Source organism: Aquila chrysaetos, chromosome 8 (genome assembly GCF_900496995.4).
Source record: "Aquila chrysaetos chrysaetos chromosome 8, bAquChr1.4, whole genome shotgun sequence".
Classification (NCBI taxonomy): domain Eukaryota; kingdom Metazoa; phylum Chordata; class Aves; order Accipitriformes; family Accipitridae; genus Aquila; species Aquila chrysaetos.
In genome coordinates this window covers 4,551,026-4,568,249 of record NC_044011.1, presented here as the reverse complement: position 1 = coordinate 4,568,249, position 17,224 = coordinate 4,551,026, and positions in this window count along the sequence as shown.

Here is a 17,224-nt window from a genome sequence, read left to right as displayed (position 1 = left end):
CTGGGGCAAGCTGCACAACCTGGGTCGAAGTGCCCGTGCTGCCAGGCTCTCCCGGCTGTGACAGCTCCAGGGAGATCGATACACAGAAAACAACAGCACCATGACCCTTTTATCCCCAGGGTTGCTTCTGAGAGCCACGAAACTGGTGGCTGGCTCAAAATGAAAAATGAGAGGCCGGGCAGGCTGCTGACCCACGGCAGCTAAACACAAGCAGCTGGGCTCCTGCCAAAGGAGACGGAGACCTGCTCATTTTTTAAAGCACTGCATAGACCAACACGTCTCAGTGAGTTCAGGCAGCTCAGACAGTTCCTCTCTCCACGTTTTGGGGAAAGAAGAGCAGAGGTAAAGCAGACTCCTGCCCCTGGAGGCTTTCCCCACACTGTAATTTCATCACACGGACAGGACGAGCATTAATCGGTTGGAGGTGAACGCCCGGCATATTTATTGCTGTCTGAGCCAGATGTACTCGGCGCAGAGCATCTTTCCTCCCAACGCAGTGCTTGGAAACGCCTGGCTGATTAACAGAGTAAACAGCCAAGCGAGGAGAGAGAGGCCTGGAGATGGGATCTAAACTTAGAAGGGGCGGCAGCAAAGCCGAGAGGCAGTTACAGATGACAGAAGCTGCATAGGAAAAGGAGCCGAAAAGGAGCCAAAAAGGAGATTTGTGGAGAGCTGGTGGTGGCATCAGATGGAAATCCCCCCTAGGATTGCAACCAGCCGTGATTTTATCCAGCTCCTGCTGCCTCCCCAGGTAACCCATTAACTCTGTATGGAATAATCAGGTTTTCTAGTTTCATTAACATGCAAAGATGATCTCCATGAACTTACTCCTGCTCTGCAGCAAGCTCCTGGGGGAGCTGTGCTTGCACACCTGCAAAATTAAAGGCATCACATTAATTCAGCATCCCAAGTGCTGGGGAGGGCATGTGGATGCTTGCGCCTGCATCCAGCCTAATGCAGTGTGAGAGCCTCCACATCGCACAGCAGCATCAGTTCAAGCAATTTGGTTTGCTCGTGTTGGTGGCCCTCTGAGGATGACGCCTCCAAGGAAGCCCAGCGTGGTCCCAAGTGGGACGGGGTGGGGAGCGCAGCTGGAGCCTTGTCACCCCAGCCACGTGGTATGGCTGTCACCAGCAAAGGTGTCAAGGTTATTTCAGAGCATCTCCGCCCGCAAAAAAAGCAGGGCTTTGGCAGCTGGGTTTCTTGGTACTTCCAGGCTGAAGCTGCCGCAACAAATCTCCAAGCTGTGGGAAGAGCCCCCCAATGTCTCCTCCCGGCTCGGACGCGCTACGAGTGCTGTGTTCAAACCCCTGAGCGTGAGCTTGCACCTCTCTGCCAAACCAGGTGGCTGCTGAACACTGTTGTGTCAAACATGCAGGCACATGCAGAGCCATCCTTATCCCCCCCTGCATTCCCAGAATGCTGGGGAAGCTCTGGGATGCAGGGCTGTGAGCAGGGAGAGACAGACAGAAATCACCTTGTTGCTCTGCCAGTAAGGGGTTCGGCAGGGGAATCCATGACAACTTTGCTGACAGCTGAGAAAGAAAAATTGCTGCTGCAGTCAGTCCTCCTGTTGTTTGCACAGGGACAACATAGTGTTTATTGTCAGGCTGGTTTTTGTTGGTTTCTCCCCTTCCTTCAGGCAGGAGAATGCCAGCGATGCAAAAATGCTGCAGGGTCTTTAACAGCAAGTTAAATATAACAAACTGCAGGGATCTTCAAATCAAGCCATGCCATCACTAGAAACCAAAACCTGTGAAAATCCATTTGGGAATTTATGTTATATGCGTGGAGAATTTCTTGGCCTGTGTAGAGGTATGGGTGAGTGTGACAGAGCATTAAAACATGTCTTAGACTGGTGATAAATAGGAGCTGGAGCAGAAAGCCAGACTCAGCACACGTAGCATGATCCTAAGGACATTTTGCTGCTACCTTTAGCTTCCTGTAGTAATTACTGAATTTATTAACTTATTACCCCTGCTCATTTTCAAGTCCCTATTCTCCATTTCTTACAGATGAAGTTAATGCAGAAAGGAGAAGGAGCAGGAACACTGGCCATCACCGTGTGGCCAGAGGAACGCTCTTCCTGAGGCTGCTCCCCCTTTCCTGCCTGGGATGCAAATGATTTAGACCCAAGCATGAACTTTTTTCTGACTTACACTCTTCCATAGGAATTTTTTTGCCCTTTGGTTCTTTGTTCACAGCTATAAACCTAGAAAAAAACTTCATCTGCTGCAACCCCCAAAAACGTGTTGAATACAGTGGCTTTTTCAGCAGGTGATCAGCAGCAGTGAGCTGCAGAGATTTGATTTACCTTTACCTACCTCTCTGTTATCAGTGTGCTTCACTGGGTATACTTTATGTGTTGATTACAATAACTGCTCCTGCCTAATTTTTGCCCTATTCTCTATTTTTCACTGGCCTACAAAGAGCCCACCAGCTACTAACAAATTAGATTAAATTGGAATTGATTCCATAAGTGTAATCAGAAATACAAGAAACTCCCAAAGGTCTATCAAGGAATCCCGCAGCAGTAAATACCCAGTAGTTCATAGTATGTGGGTACACATCCATGCTGATGGTCTGTAAGACCTGTGATGCTTCTTAGGTTAAGGTGTCCAATGCTGTCCCACTTGAATCACCATTTTTCCATGGCTAGAGGAAGCTGCAGCTTGAAGACAGTGCTCCAATCATGCTACCAAATGGGGCTGCTGCTCTTCTGTGCCCAAACTTGGGACAGGTGTAACTTCAGAAAAAAAAAATGCATTTAAAATCCATACAGAAGTTGTGGTGGGAAGGAGACAGGGATGCCTTTGCCACCAGGACAGTGCTTGGGATGTTGAACCCTTGTGCGATGGCACAGAGCCATCCCCTGGTCCATGGGATGAGGCGTCGGAGCCCAGCACCTGAGTGGATGTGGGCTCAGCTTGCAGGGGCTGTTTTTGAACAATTGCTCCAAAATACCTTCCTACAGACAAGCTACATTGAAAGAGTCACATGTGCAGGTGTTTGACTCCAAACAGCTGCCTTGGCTTATTTCCCAATATTCTGGGAATTTCAGTGGGAACTGATTTCAAAGCTGTGGGATTTGCCTCTGAGAAGGGCTCCAGTCCCCAACACTCAGCTCCAAAATCAACTGAATGCTTCTGAAAACCTCCTGCCTTTCCCTATTCAGTAAGAATTTGCTGGTTTGAGGTTGGATCACCTGCCAACCCTGGCAGTCACCTTCTTATCTGTCCCCCTGGGGCTTTCCAGTCCCCTGTTCCTCTGCACAGGGAACAGTTAGTCCACCCTGCTTAAGGCTTAATCTGTGGGCTCGACTCTCCTTTACCCAAAACATTAGCAGTGGGAAGCAGCATTGAAGGGAGAGCTGCCTTTGCTCAAAAGCCTCTCAAAACTGCCAGCCGGGTCCAAAAACTAGAGTCAGCCCTGGTCGGGCTCAGCTGGCCAGTGCTCCCACTCTGTGCTAGCTGCCTGCTGGCGATCGCAGCCAGAGGGAATTTGCTGCAGGTCTGAATTAAGTATTTTGTTAACACAGCTAATCTTGGCTAAATCCCTGCCTAGCCCAGCTCCTACTCAATTTTATTGCCTTATGGGCTAATTGACAGAAGCCTGTTGCTGTCTGCTTTAGCAAACGGATCCTGCTCGGCTGCTGCCAAGGGATGGGCGCAGAGAGCAGCCAGGAGGGACTGGGGTTTGGCTCGTTGCCTCCGATGGAAAACCAGAGTTTTCCCAAATAGGAACACTGGTACCCCTGGGGCCAAAGCCAAAGTTTGCATAGAGGTTAAGCCCAGTCTTATCTAATAGTAGCTGTGTCACAGCTTGTGTAGTCTGTCAATGTTGGGGAGGTCAGGAGGGTACTTGGTGTCCCCAAGAGCTTGTGGCAAGGAGATTCAGTCTGCAGGAGTCTAAGGGGACCAGATAACCATGCGGAAGGGAAATTCAGAGAGTTGTTACACAGAGAAACCACCTCTGTCTCACAAACTCCCTAAGCCACAAATAGCTGGAAGCTAGGAACACACCTTTGTGTACTTCTGCTCCTTCCCTAGCACTTGCTTTTGGCCACTGTCCATGTGCTGCTACCCGGTGAGAAGGATTTCTACTGCGACCCATCAGGCTGCTTTTACGCTAGGCAGGAGCACAACTGCAACGTGGGGACCTGAGTTCCCATCTCAGCCATCCACTCAATCCCAGGGCCAAGCCTGAGCTGCCCGTGTGGCTGCAGGAGTCGCTGTAGCCTGTGTTTGCTGGAGGAAGGCGATGCAGGCACATCTCTGACGGCGATGTAGACACTCGCAGATGACAGCAGCATCTCCCTCCTGGTGTTAATAGGCCTTCAGGCATCAGGGTAATAACTCAGACAGACAGGATCAATCTTTCTTCTTTTGCTGGAAATGGTGAGGAGCAGGAACAGAAAGATCCTGAGCCTGCATTTGACATCAATCGAATATGCACGGAAATAGTTTGGTGGCGGTAACAAAGCAGCAGGGAGAAGGAGAGCAGGGAATTGCTCATGAATCACAAGCCAGGCGCGAAAGGGGGGTCGTCGGCTGCGTGGCTGAAAGCAGCAGCCCAAAACCCGCTCCCCGCTCAGCCCTGGAGCTGTGCATGGGGTTGGGCTATTGGTGACCCAGGGAGTCCATGCATCCTGCCCAGCGCTGCTCTGCCAGCCTAAACCCAAGTACTGCTCAAGCAGGGTGAGATGCCTGGAGGTAGACACCCTGCTAATGGGCAGTAATGAGCACCTCCTCCTGGCTGCCTAATGGGTTGTGCCTGAGCTAAAAGGGAACTACGTTGGACACCCCAAGGGAGTCAGCAGACACTGTGGATGAAGTGAGTAAATCCACCTGATTTAATCTTGAAACTCTCTGGGCAGGTTCCGAACAAGAACAGCTTGGCAGCACCATCCTCATCCTCAAGCTCTGCAGGGTCACCCTGCACGGGTGACTTCAGGAGCTGCCCCAGGGTGACACCAGCAACTGAGGCAGAAAAACAACAGGTTGACCAAACCAGCCAGCACAGACAAGTCTCCCTCTAGCCTCTCCTGCTCTGGCTCTATGAATCTCCAGCTATGCATAACCTCTGTGCTCTCCCTGGCTTCTCTCACATTAGTTTCACACCGCAGCTTCTCCCTCCAGCTCTGCCAGCGCTTTGTACAGGGGCTGTGGCATCGCTGTGTGTCCGTGCACTTTCTGCTCTCTGCCTGCTCCCATGTGCAGCTGCAGAGGAACTGCAGGATCAAGAGCTGGTGGGGAACTCTTCACAAAAGCGTGCACCAGTGACAATGTCCTAACAAACCAGGTGCTTTAACAGGGATTTGAAATAAGAGCTTCTGTTGGTGGGAAGCAATTCTGGGTCCCTCCATCAGGCTGCTTCCCAGCAAAACTGGCACCCACAGCCCTGAGCTGACTCCGCACCGGTTCATCTGCAGTCCTGCTGCTGGGACTCTACACAAAATGAATGTTTTCCTTCTGATCTAGCAAGAGAAAAAGCTGCAAAGGTTCACCGAAATCTTGCAGTTGCAAAATCTTCAATCTCCATCTAACAGTCATTTAGATGTAAACACCCTCCTGTGGATCCAGAGCTGCTTACAATAGACAGATGATGGGGATTGGGCTCTTTATGGCATAAGGCTGTGTTTTATTTACCTGCCTTGGCAATAAAGTCTGGAGGTTGTTCAGCAGCAGCTTCTCGTTAAAACTGCCGCACTCACCTTTAATATTTTTTGTGTGTGTGTGTGTGTGTGTGCGCGCGCGCTTTCCTCCCTGCACTCCTGTAAAGCCACCAGGTTGGATGCAATAAATCAGTGTTTCCCAGGTGATGTCAATGGTGCAAGGCTGATTCACATCAGCTACAGACCTATCCTGCCCCATGCATTTGGCTTCCTGGCACAAAACAATAAGACCTATAACTTCTGAAGGAAGCAGTTATTGAATGAGGGCAGAATTTGTTATGAAACAAGGGGATTTTTGTGATGCACATGAAGAACGACCTCTCTAACTTCCTCAGTGCAAGGACACTGCCAAGGTCACCGAATCAAACCCACATCAGGGACCTCTCCTCTTTACATTTGGTTGCAGAAGTCTCTGCAGCCGTATGCAGCAAGGGAGCGTACATCTAACAGGAATACTTCAGTTCATTGCTTTCCATTAAGAAAAGCCACACACACACAGAGTCAAAGTACCTCTTCAGTAACAAATCCGCTGATGCAATCAAGTCCTCCTAAGTAATGTTGTGATCATAAACCTTCATCTAGATTTCACCGCTCCTGCACCACCAGACAACAATTAAGATGAGTGGCCAAACACCCACCAGCACAAACAGCACAAAGAACCACCATTTGCCCCTTGATGCTCTCAATCATCCTATGCTAACGCACAGCACCTGCAAGCCAGCATGCATTAGAAAAGCTGCAGCAAAAAGGAAAAGTTTGACATGACCCTGTGTGGCCATGGAGAGGAGTAAAGGGAGAGAGAGATGGAGAATAGCCCCCAACCACCAGCTCCAGTCCCCAGGGAGGGATCAGGAACACAAAAACCACTACAACTGAGGAATCTCCACATATGTGTAGGCACAAAGACGGATCACTCATATGTGTGATGATGGTTCATTGGCTCTCTGTGTCCTCCAGTCCTCAGTTTCTCTCCTTTGGTGTTTGTGGGTATATTTTACTCTCACTGATGGTTTGTTGAACCATTTCCAGCTGCTGTGGAGCAGGTCTGAGCATACAGTACCTGACACACAGGGCACACCCTGGTACCCCCAGATAGTCCCCACTGGCCATCACCCTGTGCTGTGCAAGGCTAAATGCTGCAGTGGCTCTTTGCATACTGCCCAGGAACTTATTTAAAAGGAGTCTGAGCTCCAACAAACTCATTTTGTGCAGGTTAGAAGGCATTTGCAGGTGGCAATAACTTTCTGTCACTGTTGGCCTAGATGGGGTTGAATCTGGACTCCCCCTCCATTTCTCATGCCACAGCTTGGACTTGAAGACAGAAATCGCCACCAATAAAAAGGCCAAAGACCACATGTCCCCATTTGAGGTGGCTCAGAGCCTTGCAATGAGCAGACACTGGTCCCAGCCATCCATCCTTGTAATTCCCCATGTCCTCAACTTTCACCCACCTCCAAAAGAGATTTTAAGGCAGACCCTGCTCCTCTTATGATGTTACAAAATTGGTGTTCTCGTGGATTCAGTGCTTTATGGAACAGCAGAGTGTGAATGCACATCTCTCCTCCCTCCACCCCGCTAATATCACCCAGGATGCAGTCAGGTTTTCAAGAATACAAGCAGGTTGCCTGAGGATAGCCTTTCCCTACCTCCCTAACTGAAGATGATTCAATTATTTACAGGAAGAGGTTACAAAAATGTACTGAAAATTACTTGAGATTAGGTGAGGCTTTCTTCAATAATAGGGGCTCTCTTTCTCTGCCTCTATTGATTCTGCAGTAAAAAAAAATAAACACAGTTTACAAAAAGTTTTCAGCTGTTTTTTTTCTCAAGCTTCTGAAAACTTCAGCTCCGGGGAGGCAAGAGATGTGAGCCACAGCTTGAAAAGCAAATGGGGCTGATAGGTGTGAGTATGGGTCTTGGCAAAGCTGCATAACGATGCCCCACGGTGCCACACGGCAACTCTTTGCCCTTTCTAGGGGCTGTTCAACCACAACCTCCCAGCAATGCGGGAGGTGTTATATTGCCCTGACCACCCTTGGCAAGCAACAACTGCTTGGCTGGGCTAAACCAGGACAGTGACTTGGACCAGCCTTTGTGGAGGGGGTGGTGTTGCTCTATAGCTCATCTCATCGACACCTGACACGAGAATGAGGGTCTTAGAGGGGTTTTTTTTTATACTGACTCCTGGCATTAGAGACTAGCTGGTTATTGGATCAGGAGCCCAGCAAAGAACCCAGGACTCCTGCTGCTCCACCACCGCTGACTGCAGCTTGGAGATGCGATTTTCAGTGCAAACTTTCAGCTGAAGGTTATTTAATCTATTTTTTTAGCAAACAAATTTTTTTTTTCTGCTACTGTTCTCCAGGGAGAAAATATCCCTGGGGGAGTTTGCCTCCCCATCCCACTGGAAGCCAGCTCAGCTGCCAGTTTTGCCATCCTCTGGGTGTCTACAAGCTAAAAATACCCTGTGTACAACCAACCTGCCACCCGTTAGCCCCCGGCGATGGGACTGACAGGTGCTCACGAGCTGCAGCAATTTAAATGAGAGCTCCACAAACAAAAAGGAGTGAGATTTCAGATGTCTCGCTGTGCTGCACTGCGAAACTCCTCCATGGTGGGCAGGACAGGACTTTCAGAGCACCAGGGAAGTTAATGCCAAGCGAACAAATGTCACGCAGAGTGGGGTGCACTGGTAGATGGCTGGTGCTGAGCTCTTCTCCAGTGCAAGACTTGGATTTATTTGTGCTGCTCGACCCTGAGGGCTGGTCCTACTCTGCGCACAGGGGCCCATGGATAATCATGGCAAGCACAGCTTTTTGCATATAACACTTCTTGTAGCAAAATGAGGGTGATTCAGGGAGATACCATGTCCCTGATCCTCAAAGTTATCAGCACCGAGGGCAATTGCAGAGTCCCCACATCCTGAGGATCCCTTTACAACAGGTCCATTGCACTTCTGTGCTCCCCTGACCTATTTCAGGTGGCTGTTGGGGTGGAGGTAAAATCTCAGGGGAATGAGAGTGCTCCATTAACTGGATCCGCTCTGACAGCAGAGGGGTTAGGGGACACCAGGTTGTCTGTGGCTGCCAGCATGGGTCAGATGAATCCTGTCCCACCCAGAGTACCAGCAGTCACCCATTGGGATTTTTTCTTTTCCAGGGGAAAAAAAGGAGTCTTTTAAATCCATGCTGCTGGACAGAGGAGCTGACCGCAGCAACAAGCAAAAGCAGTACTGCTCACTGCGTAATGATGGCCTCGCACCAGTTTCCATGTCACAGTCACTCCTGTTGTCACCCTCTTAAAACAGTAACTGACAACAAGAGACGCTCAAAGTTCACAAAATACTGTATTTTGCCACAACTCTGCCCCAACTCTTGCCAGCTCTGCTTGGGCTGACAAACCTCCCAGACCGCAGTAAGGAGGCAGCCAAGGAAGATCATCAAATCAAAGCTGTGGAATAAGCTACAGATGAGACCCAGCACATCATGAATCTGTTGTCACGCAATTATCCCTGTGAGAGCTCATCAGGTACGGGAGAGCAATGGGTCTGTAAGTGTTGTTGTGAATAGAAGTGCTGTGGTTCCAGGCATTGCGATTTAGACAATTTAGTTGTCACAGAAGATAAAGAGGTGACTTGCATGCAGTGGATGAGCATCTTCAAAGGTGAAAATACCAGATTCTGAAAAGCTTTTTCATCCAGTAGAGAAAAGGCATAGCAAGACGTCAAATGGCTGGAAGGTAGGCAGACACACTGACATTAGAAACCAGGCATGAGTTTGAAGAGGTTCCCATCAGGGGCTTTAGCAAGCCTAGCAGCGACCTATAAAGAGACCTGCTGCCCTCCAGAGAGCCCCAGGGGCTTGGCCAGGGTCTTCAGGGGCCCAAACTGGGTCCCACTGCCCTCCAGGGACTTGTTAACTGGAGCAGTGCTGGACTCATCCCTTTTTGCTGTCATCAGATGGAAGCTAGCAGTGGTCCTGGCAGTGATGGTTTTATGCAATACACCACGGGTTTGTATCAGGGGACAAGCTGATGTTCCCTGCTCTGTGTTCATCACAAAGTCAATTAAAAGAACTGATGCTCCCTTGTGAGGTGTAACTTGTAGGAGCACCTCTGTGGGTTGAACAGCTTTGGGGTTGGTCATCTGAAAACTCTTGCCAAAAATTATAAGATAACCTCTGCCAGAGAGAAGTTGCAACAGAATCAACATGTCCGGCATCTGCTGTGAGCTTACCTGGTTCCAAACATCACAGCAGAGCATGTAAGAAAAGCCCCAAGGTCCAGACTGCCACAGCCACCTGCTTTTTTAGTTCTCAGCCCACCCCTTGAGATGGACATCAGAGTGGCTGAGATGAGCAGGGAGAAGCTGTAAACCAAAACACTCTGGACTGGGTATCTTGGCTTGTTTTTCTTCTCTGCTTTGGTTTGACTAACTGAACAATCCCATCTGGTTTTCTGAACAGCAGTGTTACTCACCTTGCACTTTATGCTTTTCTAGGGATCAGTAATAAATATCCCTTCAGTCAATAATGAAATAGCAAGGAAAATTAGCAGCATTCTGCCACGAGCTCAGAGCCAGTATATCCCAGAGAAATGCCATGGCACTCATATAGGGTTCAGACACCTGCTGGGACTGATCCCCACATCTCCCTTCTTCATCTTTATCTCTTTACCTGTAGCTATTCTTCTTCCTGTGATGCCGAAGGATGTCCCCCTTGTAATACTGGAGTCACAGCAAAATCCTTCTCAAGTGTCCCAGCAGCAGCGGTTTGTGTCCCCAGTCCTCCCTGCCAGGATGGATGTGATTCATTTCAGATCAGTGGCTCCACAGGAAATCTATTATTTCCTGTTCTTCCAGTGAATGATGTTTCTCCCTCTAAATTGAAGCTTTTCACAGGAGCGGATGGCTCCTCCATGTATTTCTCACCTCAGGGAGACATTTGGCAAAGCTTTAAAATCATGCAACTATTTGGGTTCAGCTGCTTTGAGGTAAAAAGCTAGTTTTTTGGTTCAAAAGTTGTTTCGGCACTAATGGATAATGATGGTAAAATAAAATAAATATTTAGATGTAAATGGTCCAAGGCAAAATGAGATGTCATGAATCACTGAACTGTTTGGCCTGATTTGATTTTTTTTTCTTTTTCTTCCCAGTTTGAGAAAAGTTCTGCCTTCTCATCCTGATTTGGACCATTAACACACTTTGAACATCCAAACTGGTCGACTATTTTCCATCCAGCCTTGGAATTAGTCCATTGCTGTAATGCGCCATGGTTTCTACTACGGCTACAGTGTCTTACTCAACCGTTATGTAGAGGAGGAATGAGTGTTAGGTGATTTAACTCCTCCATCCTGGGTGACAATGAATGGAAATCAGGAGCGCTGCTGCAGGACTGCAATGAGTTTTAGTCTCGGTTACTGACACAGTGGAGGGAGCTTAAAGCTTAAAATTGAGAGCGGGGAAAATCTCTAGGAGGGAGCCACGTCGAGCCGCAGAGAGGCAGATCCAGCTGGCTTTGTGATGACTCAGCTTCAGGGAGATAATTGCAATATCCAAATATCAAGGAATGTTGCTGCCAAGGAAGGAAAGGAAATATTTATGGTGGAAGAGAGTTCAAAGGCAGCATGGCTGAGCTGCTTGTGTGAAAACAGAGGTGGGATGATCCAGGCTGAGCAGTAAGGAAAAGTATTAGCCTGTGAAATTAGCCTCCTGAGTGTGGAAGAGTTAGAAACTCCATCATTTGGGATGCTCAAAATTACACTGCACGAGAGCTGAGTGAGTTCCCTCCAGGGAGCAATCATGCACCAGCTGAGACAGATCTCTCCTGCCTCCCCACTTCTGCATTTCACTGCATTTTCTCATATAACTGCAGGTGTCAGTAAGGAAATTATTAGATCCACATCCCCAGAGGTCCCATGATGCCTCCCCTCAATCGGATCTACAAGTTCCTACGCCCTCCTGCCAACAGGCTGTGAGATAGCCCTGCCAGACAGGTGGGATTTGTTTCCCCAGGGCTATTTGACTTCTGCAAGCAGGGAAATTGGATGCACAGTCTCTGCATCCCTCACCAGGCTCGCAGCACGCAGGCTGCCCCACATCACGTCCCTGGGGCACAGTTATCACAACACTGGCACTGACTGCAGCCAGCTCCAACACCAACTGTTTGAGGACAAGTGAAGTGGTTTCGCACCACCCCTGCCCTGGCACAGCCGGTCTCTGTACCATGGTATCAGGGGAATGGATAAAAAAGAGCAGGAAAGGAAAGGGAGAGCGCCAGAGGTTCCCAGAGGAGCTTGGCAAGGCGCCTGTCAGGAGCCAGAAAATAAATCCAAAGGCTTTCCCTGAACAGCTCAAGAATTAAAACATCAGTCCTGGGGCAGGCAGCGTGAAGGCTGGCAAAGGTTGGACACCGCCAGATGTGAAAAATCTTTGTAGAGGAAAAGCCTCACCATCCAAAGAGAGGAAAAGAAGAGCCTCAGCTCTTGACTGATGTGTCTGCAGTGAGCAGCAGAGGAGAAGGTGCCCTTTGCTTTTGCTGCCAGCTTTCCTCCAGAAAAAGCAAGAGAAGGAAGAAATCTTCACTGCAACACTGCTGAGAGGAACAAAGGTTGGACTGCTCAAAGATCTACCCAGCAGCTCCCTCCTACAGAAGGCAGAGACTGTTCAACATCTCTGTGCTATAAAAGCCTGCTGCCGCTTTGGTTTGACTTCTGCCCACCTCTAGCTTGATGTCCCCGAGCCGTACCAAGTTTTCTGCACCTTCCAGGTGCTCTCCTGCAGATGGAATGGCTGTATCACCTCCCTGCTGTAGCTGGACCCAGTGTTTTGGGTGGTAATGTGGGAGGACCTTGACAGTTTCTGTTAAGAGAACTGATTGCATCAATTCCACAGCCATCTGCACCCGTCTGGTCTCCTGGACTAAACTCTTCCTCTCTCCACACTCCCTAGGGATTGCTACACAGTGTACTGACATCAAGGCCAGTATTTGGTACATGACACTGGCAGAAGATAGGATCCTTATCCCCATCTTCTAGAAGATGGAACTGAGATACAGAAAAGTGACTTGGCTGGATTCATCCAGGTCATTTCAAGCTGAGCAGAGATGGAAAACCATGCTTTCCAGCTCTGAGCAAATAACCCAGTCCACAGACCCAACATCTCACCCTGTTTGCCAACCACTATATTTTTGTTTGCTCTCGCTTTCGGAGAGAGGCTAAATTACCCCTAATTACAATTCAAATTAGAGGAACTATGGCTTCTTCAGCCATCAGCACAGGGGAAACCAGCTGGAAAGGAAAACGTGTTATCAGCTATGTCAGGGATTCAGATTTATTTTTCTCCCCATGTTCCAGAATATTTTGACATCAGAGTGAGACCAAGTGAGGAGAAATTTTCATCCCAGAAGAGCAATTGTTTGCTTTTAAAAGGTATAAAGCTGCTGGAAAAGAGACATAAATCTGAAGTGACCATTTAGCCATAACTGCAACTTTGCCAGCAATTTGCTATAACGTGGAATGACTCAGAAATACAAAACCAAGGGGAAAATCTCTTCCTTTGTTCAAAGGAAAAAAAGATGTATCCTTCTTTAAAACAGAACTGAAAGCTCTGCAATATTAGGCTGAATTTAGAGCAAAAACTGCAGAGAAAATAGTCCTGAGTACCTGGTCCCAATCCTATCACTGTCTCCCTCTAACTGTTAATACTTGGTCTTGTTATTCACAACAGAGGGGTGTAAAATGTGGTGTGTAAATCAGTAAAGAGCCAGATAAATCAACTCTGAAAATCACCCGCACACTGTAATCTTCCTGCATCAAGTGATGTTTCAAGCTGCCACTTTTCCAGTCAGGCAGAAAGTGTTGTATCCCATGGCCAGAGGAGTGTGTTTGGCTTGTGGGTTCCTGTGCAAGGAAGGCAGGATGGTAAGTCTCAAGCCTAAATGGGGAATATGGACCCTATAAGCCCAAAAATGCATCTCCCAGTTGCTCTCCAGTGTGTGAGTTGTCTCCTGCTCCATGTGCCTGACATGCCAGACCCCATGGCCATGGGCCAAAATTTAAGCAGAGCCTTCTAGTCATGCAAGCAGCATGTAAGAGGTTTCCTCCCAAATGCTCCTCTACCATCTATAACCTACTTACTGTGTTAAAGACTCATCATAGCAGTAAGCAATGGGGATCTCATTAAGTGCCACCTATAAACACTGAAGATACTGCTCTTGTACCTCTGCAAGAGCCTCTTTAGCAGATGACACGAGCGTGAAAACTGATTTCACCAAACTAAATATGCCTCATTGAGAAAGCTCCACTCCTTCATACTTGGCAGAGTCATCTACAGTCATCATAAAAATAACTCAGCGAGGATTTGAAAGATTTTCTGTGAAGAGCAAGGAACAGCCTTAACTCTGCCCTGGGATACCGCAGGTGCCACCAGGCCAGAGCCGGCTGCTGCAGCTGTTCCCCCCCCCCAACACCCAGGGCTCTGTGCCCTTTTCCAGCACCTAAAAATCATAACTTCCCCCCTAGCCAGAGCCTGGGAACAGCATGTCACACACGGCCCCGGTCAGCCAGCTCCCTCATGAAGATGAATGATCCTTTTTGATGTGATGACACGAGCCAGTAGCTGGGGCCATCTCCCAGCTGCTTTAAGGGCAAAGCAAAGCATTGAGTCTGACATGGGGAATAAGGCATCGTCTGCATCTGCAGGGAAGGAGGGAGACAGATTGCCTGATAATTAGCCCTGGGGTGCTAATGACACTTAGAGCATTTACAGCCACCCCCCTGCCCAGTCGCCTGCATTGAACAGGAAAGCTGCAGCATGCAAAGGGCAGCAGGAGACCTTGACATGCCAGAGGTGAAGTCTCAGCAGGACCAGCTGTGCTGGTTTGCAATGGCAAGAATGTGAGTGGGATTTAGACACAAGGGACAGCTTTGGGTCTTCCAATATGAATACAAATTACTGCTACGTTTTTGATTTGTACTTGGCTGGCTGTGTCTATAAGCATGAAGGAAATCTGCTTCCCCTCTGAACCAGTGAGACCACACGTGGCCTTTGGAGGATACCCAGGGAAGGGAATGGGGGATCTCCATCCTTGCGATCCACAGGCACGACACCACAGCAGAGCTGGGCAAAGCTCAAACCTGGAAAGTCAGGAAGAATCTGCCCAAATAGCAACCAAACTGCAACTTTGCTACTGTTCCTGGGAAATGAAATCCCCACAGAGAAGTTTCTTTTCATTTGGTCAAAACCTCCCACTCTGATTGTAATCAAAGCATCACATTCTGCCTTGCCTTCTCCCTGGCAGTGATGGGGTCACTGGGGATATCTCAGCAGGAAATTTCTAAAGGAAGTGTCTTTCAAAATGAGCCTTTGTGATAAGAACATATCCATCTTATCAAAACGCCTTGTTTCCTGTTTTATTTTTAAACAAAATCTGCACAGATGTGCGCTGTGAATCCATACCATGCTGCTTCCCCCAACTGTGCCTGTGGCTCACACCAGCCCTGCAAGGCCAGGAGAAGAATTCAGGCATTTGCTACCCTCTGCTGTCCTCCTCCTGCTATTTCACCTCCCTCTAGCAGAGGCCACTGCTATTTTCCTCTCCTCTATGTCACTATGTCACCTGCCAGAGAGGCATCATCATCCTTCACATCAGAAGACACTGAGCCTTTCCAGGTGCCTTTGGGCTGAGCCTGCTGCCCCCCTCAACCATCTGCTCCCCCAAGCCATTCAGACACATCTCCCAAATATTATCATCTCCGTACGCAGAGTAGCTGTGCTTCCCTCCATCCCCCAACCTGCTTTTTCACACTGTCCTTCCTGCTTCCCCTAACCCTACCCTTGTGCCGCTCCTCCCTCTGTATTGCTCACAAATATGAAACGGCTCACAGGAGAGCTGGACTCTGACCTGCCAAGCACTGAAGGCCCTTCTGCAGGTCTCAGAGCATGGCCTGGCATCACCAGGGTTAATTCTGAGGTGGTATCAGTGCAGCTCCTGCCTTTATTAACAGCCCTTGACCCTTCACAGAGGAAAACAAGCCAAGAGATAAATGCCATCCTTGTTGCTTTGGTGCCCACGTTGAATATTTATCACCATCAAGGTTATTTATCACAGGAAGAGAGATCAGGGCATAATTCCCTCCTAATGAGCCATGTTCAACTGACTCCTGATAGGATCTGAAGTGTGGAATCTCTTTCTCCAAAATCGTTTTTTTACCACAACTGCCAAGCTGTGCCGTTCTCCCCCAGGAAGCGGCATGCAGCTGCCTGTCCCAAGGGCTTGGGGTTTCACAGGGAGATAAACATGACCCTGCACTGCTAACACAGCTTGTTGATTGCCTACGATAACCAGTGTTGCCGTCTTCAGCAGAGAGCACTCCCAGAACAGAATATAGTCACCAAACCATCGGTCCCGGTCTGAAACCAAGAGACCTAACAAACAGCTGTGGTGACATTTCCAGGTGGCGCTCCTTGGATCCAGTCTAGGTGTTGCTCTGGGGCAGTGGGAGCCCAAAGGATCTCTTTAGGAGGCATCACGATCTCAAGAGATCCAGCTCTGGCTTCCATGGGCCTTCAAGAGCTGCAGAAAGGGGCACGTTCCCTTTGTGCTGAACAGCATAGGGGGATCGGGATCTCACGGCTAGGAGCCAGCTATGGTCATAAAGCACTTGTTCCTCTTGTAGCCCTGAAGTAGTTCCCTGGATGCCCCTCAGGAGTCCCCAAGGGACTGGGGCACCTTCTCATTCAGCGCTGAAGCTGGTGACTGTTCTGTTTGACAAGTTTAACCTCCACCAGAGATCAAACTTGGGCACCTCTGTCTCCTTGTGAATCTGGACTTAGATGTACCCCAGCCTTAGCCAGATTTAACTGAATTTCTGGCAATCCAGGTCTCTCCAGCCAATTTTAGGGGATGGATGTGAGGACATACAGACTGAGATCCTGTGAGATTTGCCAGCAGGGAACAGGGAGGGACAGTGCCAGAGGCAGAAAGTAGGTCTGTGTTTGTACAGCACAATAGGATGCTCCTCCATCCCTGGGCACTGCTGCAGTTCATACAAGCCAAGGGAAAATGAATCCTCCTTGATGCAAAATGCCCACAAATCCCAGATCCCTCCCTTCCAGCCATGTAGGGATGCAGAAACTACTGAGACGCTCCTGTATCAATTCTTATTTATAAATGGAGTTTGCATGTGAGCTTAAGTCACAACAGTCTTTTGGAGGGAGGGAGGAAGGTTAATTCCTAGTCAGAACAATGCAGGGAATGATCTTTCTATGTACTTACTGAAGCAGTGGTTGTGCTCGCTCCAAGATAAGCAAATGAATAAAAAATGCTATAAGGTGGAAAGAAAGTGAATCTGTATTCTTGGCATTTTACTATGGATGACCCAAGTTCAGCTTCATACGTGAGCCTGAATTTTGCATTTCAAGCAGGGATCCAAGCTCTTTGCTATGTAAGAAGGGTATCCCTTCTCCTAACGCCGCAGGACACGTTCAGTGACTGCTAAACACATTTTCTGAGAACTCACAAACAAATCCCTTAATGAGCTGATGAGTTAAAA